An 8632-nucleotide genomic window follows, 5' to 3' on the forward strand; every position below is an offset into this window, starting at 1 on the left:
GTTCATATTTCCCCTCAGGATTAACTGTAATCACTTAAATAATCCCTTAACTTTTCGTGTAGCGCCATCATCACCTGAAAAGTGATTTCGTGTTTAGTGCTGCAGTTATTAGCTTAGCAAATGCTAACATAGTTAACTAAGATGGTGAATTTGGTAAACATTATATCTGCTTGGCATGTGAGCATGTTTTTCCCATTGTCCATAATATTATTCACTTTGTAAGATAACAGAATTAGATTTTACAAACTTCTATTCACATTTATTTAAATTTAGAAATGGACTTTTTCAGATTTTTGTCTGTCGCTACAGGCTAACTCCTCCTTCTTCATCACTACATGCAGATTCTTCTTGGTGGGTTTCTTGAGTGCCTGTACAGGGAATGTCTCTCCTGTCTTGAATTATTCATTTCCCCCCAACGTGAGACAAATGCATCGGCCTGCTTTTCTAAATCCACTGTAAGCCCACTTGACCAGTAAACCCAGCGACCTTTCAATTGCTCATTTCTTTTTCTTGTCAAAATATATGTCCTCTTTCTGCATAATGCTACAGGAAGCAGTGACATCACTTGCCCTGTTCCCTTTTATCTTAAATTATACTTAATGCTCATTTCCCAGGTTCACGGGTTGAAGAGCAGTAATGAGTCCTTATTCCTATGGCTGCTATTTCACAGTGTCCAAGGCCATGTGTGAGTTGCCACAGGGCCTGCATGACAGCCTGAGTGTATTCATTTTTCAGATTAAAGCCTCTGATGAGGAGGCCTGTCCTATAATTACAGGCAGCTCCGCAGCCACTCTTTGTGAGATGCATGTTACCAGGGCAACAGGCAAATTAAATATGTCTCCGAGGGGAGTAAACATACCCTTGCTCTATAAGTGTAATCTTGTTTGATGTGTTTGCCACGACACTCTCCCTGTGAGGGAGGAAATAATTCACAGAGATTGGACGGTTAAAGGGCAGAGCAGAGCGAGCCCACTGTGTTACCCTGTCAGAGCATCAGTCAGAGAATGGGAAAGACATTGTGTCCCAGTATGAGCTTTTCCTTTTGACATTAATGATACAGTTACAAACCACAATGGATATAATTCCGTATGGTTGACTTGGCCTCAGGATCAATTTCCACTGCCACTCTCTGTGTTCAGTGCAGATTTATTTGACCAGTAATGGCAGGGTTGTAATCTGTTCCCGTCCTTAAAAAATGGACTACACAATGATCCGTCATGGTCAAGAATATTTGATATTAACTGCTATTTTTTTAGTTTAGCCAGCTGGTGGGTCGCTCCATCATTCTGGTATGAAATGAAATCTCTCAACAAACATTTGGTGGATTGAAAAAGTCCAGATCTCCAGCGGCTGAAGCCTATCGACGCTGTTGATCTCCTCACTTTTCCTCGAGTGTCGCCGTGAGGTTGACACTTTTGGTTTTTAGTGAAATGTTGGTCGGTTTAGACTAAAATATGTCATGGTTGCAAAGGAGCTGTTACTGACGCCGCTGGTTGAGGAGTTAATGGTTCCATTAGTTTTTCCCATAGACGTGTTATGTGACTCGCGGTTGAAGCAGTTGGATCGGCAAGAAACTCTCCAGCTAAATAGTCAGTACATAAGATGAGCAATCTTTAGAAAATATCTGTTGTTTTGATTATTAAGAAGACTTCAAGGTAGATGTAAGTCTAACTTCGACTCCCAAGATGCATTTCCTCAAGAAACATCCAATCACTGAGCAGCAGCAGGCGGAAGCTAAAGCCTGCAGTGGCTAGCATCTTGTTCTCATCTTGAATTTGATACCGCTCTTTTCCATGGCAATGGCTGCAAAGGCTCATGGGTACTGGACTATTAAGACCCGTCTGCCAGGACAGCATGACTTCTCAGACTGGTGGCCATGGCGTGAACCTCACCATTAATTCTGCTCCAGATATCCACTTGGTCCAAAGACTGAATCCCACTGAATTCAGTGATCCCATGAATTTTCATCACGTGCCACCAGTACGTCAGTATCATCAGCTGGACTGATGCAACGTTTTGTGCAGACGTTCACGATTCCCAGAGGATGAAGTCGAATGACTTGGTGTTGCTCCCCTCACATTTCCTCTAGCGCCACCATGAAGTTGGCGTTTGTGGTTTTGAGTGAAATATCTCGACAGCTATTGGATAGATTGACATGAACCCCTCAACTTTTCTTTGAGCGCCACCATCAGGTCAAACTTTACTTTGTCCAGTAGTTTTGCAGGCATTTGTGATCAAATACTCTGTGTTTAGCTGCAAGTAGCAAATGTTAGCATGCTTACATGTATTACCTTTATGTGCTGAATAGCATATTAGCACTGCCATTGTTAGCGCGTTAGCATGCTGACATTAGCATTCAGCTCAAAGCAGTGCTGTGTCTCAGAGTCTCTCGCCAGGCTGCAGACGTATCCTGTTTTCTCAGCTCTTCTATAAATATCTTTAATGGCTGTATTAGTTTCTGTAATTGCTTTTTAGCCCTGGGACAAGCACTAAAGCGTGACACTGCTGGAAACATGTTGGCAGAATTCGACCCTTCAGCTTTGCTTCAGCAGATTACTTTACAATTAAGAATGATGTGAAGCTGCCAGCAAAAGCAGCAGGTTAAAATGTGGATGACATGTGCTGCATGTAATATGTCATAGGTAAGATAATCGGTCCTGATTAACGCTGCAATAGATAGACCCGGGACGTCCTCTGCGCTCAGCACTGAACACAGGCTGTTCTGTTCTCTCTGCACCGACACTGAGGACCTGTCCAGCTATTTCTCACCTGCATTTCAAATTCGTCATCGGCACACAGCGAGAGTTTCGAAGTGTCAATTTGAATTACATGAGGGGGCTTTAAGATCTGGCTGCAAATTGAATTTCCAGGTAGACGCTCATCTATCCCCGTCACTGCTCCGCTGTTACATTTTCAGCCAGATTGTAAGACACATTGTTGGAGAGACTCTTATTGGCTCATTCTGCGTTTTTCCTATGTGAGTAAATGTGTCGACATCTATAAACATTTAACTCAAAAGCCGTCAAAAAAGCATCAAAACCACTGAGATTACTGACTTGTGCTTAGTTTAGTGTACCTCAAAGTGATTTGAAGGGAGTAATGAGCATGGTATACTCTAATAAAGGTCGTATGAAGCGGTCTCACATGATCTCAACGTGGTAGGTAAGATGCTTCATGTTGGTGCTTGAGCTGCGAATTTCAGGGAATCAGAGAAGACGTACTGCAGAATCTGCTGCAGGGAGGCGAACTGTTAGACTCCTGCATGTGGGAACAAGCACCGTGTTATGCTTTGAGTCCAGTGGTAAAATTAGTGTCTGTCAACCGTCAAGCCACTGTTTTTAATTTGATTACAGGAATGGAACTTTTAGGAGGAAAAAGTGCTCTCGTTACGCCTGCTGATGCACCAACACAGCCTCACAGCATTGCGTGGAGTAGTCACAAACTTTAATCTATAAGATTTGTGTACATGCATATTTCATTGCCCACTATTTAATAGCATGAATTTCAAACTTGGAAGTATCTTTCATGCCTGCACCAAGTCCACTTTAGTGCTCTTCTCATGGTCAAGCTAGCTGTAAAAAATGCAATGCACCTTTCAAAATAAAGCTTGCTAAGAAAGATATCAGCTGACAGATCAGCTTTAGGTACCAACGGTACTTGTTTGGGTTATGGTTTCGGTTGAAATAATCAACGCTGACGTTTGGTTTCTCACAGGAATCGAACCCTGGCCCGAGCCTTCATACTGGGCTGAATCTCCATTTGTTCCAGTTCTGACAGCAGATGGCAGGAGAATCAAAACACCTCGAGAAGATGGCAGAAGGAAGAACAATTGCAAAGAGAAGCGAGGCTTTGAACGCAGCACTGAAAGACAGGGTCGAGCCTCTGGAGAGCAGTTAAAACAACAGTCTGAGCAACGACCTGCTACTTTCATCTGGACTACACATACAGTTCCCACCACAAGCCAAGGTATCAGTGTGCAGGACATGATGGAGAGGACGCTGCATTGTGTATGAGGCCGACCATCTGGCATCATAAAAAAAGCTGGGAACAGAGAGGCCCCGCAGCGTCCATCACACGAGACAAACACGAGCTTCGCTGAATAGTGGATGTCAAGACTGACTTGTGGGTTTGTTTCAGCAGCAGTTTCTGTCAGACGAACTATTAATGCTTGAAATATTAGCTTCTTGTTTCCAGATATTACCATTTCAAGGACTTTCCCCCAACACCTTAAAGGGATAGTTCAGCATTATGGGAAAAAAGACACTTATTTGCTTTCTTTCTGAGAGTTAGATGAGAAGTTAGCTTAGCTTAGCATAAAGGCTGGAAACAGAGGGAAACAGCTAGCCTGGCTCTGTCCAACAATGACAGAATCCACCTACCAGCACCTGTAAAGCTCAGAAATTAACACATCATTATATCACCTTTTATAATAAACCCCAGGGTGAAGCTGACAAGTTGAGGTTTTATGGGGTGTTTCGTGCCAGACTATTTCTTGGCTAGGAGCGGCTACTTCCTGGAGTCGGATCAAGATGACGCCCAAACCTTCATAATGTGTCACACTGAAATTTGAGGGTATGTTGCTTTTCTTTGTTGTACATCATTATTAATTGAATATCTTTGGGTTTTGGACTGTTCGTAAGCCGGAAATGTGATTATCATCAATAATATTATGTCATTGCTTCCAATGAGACTAAAACATGATGCTCAAAAGTTCAGAAAGTCCCCACATTGATGACACGGACATAATATCTGAGGTTGCGTTGTGTTTAATACTGATTTTATGTGGAAAAACTGAGATTATTCTGAGTAAGTATTATTCTGATTTGCAGAAACATTATGCTCTCTGGGAAATTTGCAAGCTGTAGTGATGCCATCTATGAAACACTCTGTAAACTGGAATAAATGGGCTGAACATCTAACAGCAGGCAGCTCACTTGGTGCATCGTCTGGCTTCGCCGTGCAGGCCAGAACAGGTCTGCATGACTGGAGGCGCAGACTGTGTGTGCAAACAGAATAGACCCTTAAAGCTGGACTGAACACTGTTTGACATATAATATTAATTCAGCAGCGCCGTCCTCTGCCGGGGCATGACTGACATTTACGAACATCGCTCGGAGGCATTTTATCGCTCTCGGAAGTGATATAAGAATATTGCAGCTCGCTCTGCCGGCCTGATCGTGAGACCAATATCACACCTCCCCAGGAAGAGCCGAGGCCTCTGAGACTGCTGCGGGGCAGGAAATGTGAGGATCCTTTGTATGTCTTAATCCCTTTCTAATAATGAGAAAATCCATCACTTTGTCCAGCTGGGAATCTACACTCAGTGGCCATTTTATTAGGCACACATGTAATATCTAACATAATCTAGTACAACAGATAAGATGAGCGTGCTCTCAGTGGAGTGCAGATCTCTGTCGGGTGCGTCTGGAGACGCCACTGCAGACAGACAGATAATAACGCTTAGTTTTGTTTGATGCTCATAACCATTGAACTATATGTTCATTACTGAGAGTGTAGTTTGCAGTGGTGCTGAACTGGACCACAAGTAGGAATACTAGAAACACATTTCAGTGCAATGCAGTCAAGCAGAACACTACCACTGACTTCAGCAAAAAACATGCATGGACACCTCTCTGGAACAAAAAACGGCTTTTATGAGCTTTCTAAAGGAAGAATATGCGTCAGAGCTGTTGTATTGGAATGCATTAGAATGCAAGATAAGATAAGATAAGGCTTTATTGATCCCGCATCAGGGGAAAGTCACTTGTTACGACAGCAAGAACAAAAAAGAGACAATAAAAAAGATACTGAGTAAAATCAGCTATACCGGCTTTGTGCATTATATACAAAAGAGTATATAAATACTGCATTATTAATATTATTAGAATGTGTAGGTGTACCTAATAAAGTGGCCAGGGAGAAAAAAGGACAGACTCTTTTAAGAGGCGTCATCAGATGTCCTTTTTCTGCTTGTTACTATTTAACTTTATAAATGAATCAAACTAAGTATGAAATGTACTGTAGTTTCCCAGTATTCAAGTCAGCCGTTCTTTGAATCCTTGGCTCGTATGGCTGAATTAAATTACTTGCAGTATATTTAAAGAAGATTAGGTTAGAGGTTGTGATTTCCTGGAGTCTCAGTTGTTTACGAACACATTTGGCTTTTGTGCTTGAAGAGACCCGTGGCAATGCTAATGCCTTTGATTTGGTCGTCTCGTGGGACGGCACCGTATCTGATTTAGGGTATGTTAGAGGGTCCCAGTCCCTGTTTAGAGTCCGACATCCTGTCTGTTCAACCCTCTCCCTGCCAAACTCTTTCAGGCACTCTTTTCTAATATTAGGACCTCCTCGCCTCTCTGGCTTGTAATTCGATCTTAGCACAAAATATGTCTGAAGTGCACAGCTTTCAAAGTGTACATCAATGTTCTTTTCATGCTTAATTAGATCTGTAAATAGGGGTGATGGTGGCCTTAAAGTGGCAGTCCCAAAGATTTCAGCCATGGTTGATCTGGCGACACCTGTGGTTACTGGTGGTAATCGCAGAATTAATAAAGAAATCAAGCAATAATTGACCATTTTCCATCATTCTGTGTTGGAGGTGTGCCATCTGCAGCTCATCATGGCTGCTCCTTCTTGTTCCGTCACTCCCTGCAATATTTCACACGGATTTGTAGTCAAAAATGCTGAAAATGATAATAGTGGCATTATGGTGGTTCAGCCTCTTGCAGCTCCTTGTCTTATTTTGCAGCAAAACAGCTCTAAAAAACTATCGTCTGCTGCTGTTTGACAAAATTACAGCTATTTTTAATCACTAAAATGTGTTTATCTTTGAGGTCCGACAGCGATTTCCTTTGTCAAGACACATTTGAAAAGCATTAGCAATCAGCATTTTTGAATATTACAAATGCTGCAATGTTTACATTCACGCTTGTTTACCAGCGGTTTTCTTCATCGCTGCTTTAGTTGATGCATTGCAGCATTTATTTGCATGTTCTCAACTCTACCTGTTGATCACTGGAATAACATGGATCCTACAGTTTCCAGCTGCATAAGTCAAAAATCTTAGAGTTATGTATGATCGGACGTTGGATAATTAAGGTATATTTGCATTGTTGCAAAGAAATAAATACAGCAGAAACTCACAAACATCTCAGGATCTTAGTCCGAATCTGCCTTTTTCTGCCACGTTGTTTGCGGTGAAGGATTACAGAAAAGAATACGTAATAACTGCAAAGCATGAAATCCATACGGACGGCCTTCATCGTGGCTTACTTCTGGATAAATGGAATGCAGGTCGATATAATACGTTAGCTGTTACTGAGGTAATGGATTATCTGTGAAAAATGGTTCAGTATTCTTTCTTTACATCACAGGAAATACTATTAGCGATGAAATTAGCGGCGCAGCGTGATGCCTCCATGTAAAATCTGATTAGCACGCTGCAGCTCGCAGTGACATCCTCATATACTTCTACTTTGTTGTTTCCCAGTACGGCCGTACGGGTTGAAAACACAGCACAAGAAGGACATGCCCACTGCGAGGTCAGTTTGGCATTTATGTCATTTGGCCGTTGATTGAATCCTAAAATGGATAATACGTGTGGGAGGCTTTTCAGTACGACTCCTCTGGGAACATTGGACCATGTTCTTGTCAACAAGTCCAGCGTGAGTCATCCATTAAAGAGAAGTGCTTCCTGCGATTTGAGGGAGAGTCTAAAATAGACTGTGTCATTACAGATGCCCGCTTTGCTTTAATGCAAAGCCTTTCAAATAAGCGCTTCAGCGTAAGTTCAGATGGGAAAACATATCTCTCAATTCCAGCATAGACGGCATATCTGCCATACGTCAGAACAACGGTGTCCCTGCTGAAACATGTTTTAAGAGAAGGCGTGTTCATGTCCGTCCTGTATAGGTTCACCATTTTCTGCCCTTTCCTGCTCTCCAGTAATAGCTCCGTAAAGTGACCTTGCATTAAATATTTAGATGTGCTTCGAGCAAATTTGGGCTCAGAGGCGCTCTGTAGCTCAACCTCCAAACTGTCTGGGATGTATTCTGGTGTATTCTTAAGGGATAATAAAACAGCCTCACCTTGAGGGGGCGGGTGCAAAACGCAAAGGTAACTCTTTTATTTAATTCTCTTAAATCGTGCGTTAGTGAAGCTCAGTGTCTGTTGAGACTGTCAGACGTGTCAAAGGCACGGCGGTGCACCGGATTGTCTCCTTTTGCCCTGCGAGACTTCAGCACCTCATGGTCCAGCTTTGCTTTTTCAGGTTGAGCCCAGTTGAATTATTGAGCGATTGATGTCCACAGAGCACCGGACGCCTCCCGGGAGGACAAGCTCAATATGTGGCCTTGAGTGTCCTTATTCCTAGAACATGTTCTCCCTTATCGAATGAATGAGTGAATCATGGGGCTGTGAGTGAATTAGCATTTGTACGGCTCTCACATGTGACCAGTTTGCCTTTGGTGATTCTATAAGCATGGTGGCTACAGTGTGTTAGCCTCCTGAACGTGCGTTGCTTTAATTCACTTACACCCTCACATTCGTTTAAAAGACAAACTTGCATTTGCGCACTCTCCAGAGGACACATGTATCTGTATCTTTGTCACACTGGGTCACTTGTAATGACAGA

This window comes from Chaetodon trifascialis, chromosome 20 (genome assembly GCF_039877785.1).
Source record: "Chaetodon trifascialis isolate fChaTrf1 chromosome 20, fChaTrf1.hap1, whole genome shotgun sequence".
Classification (NCBI taxonomy): Eukaryota; Metazoa; Chordata; class Actinopteri; order Chaetodontiformes; family Chaetodontidae; genus Chaetodon; species Chaetodon trifascialis.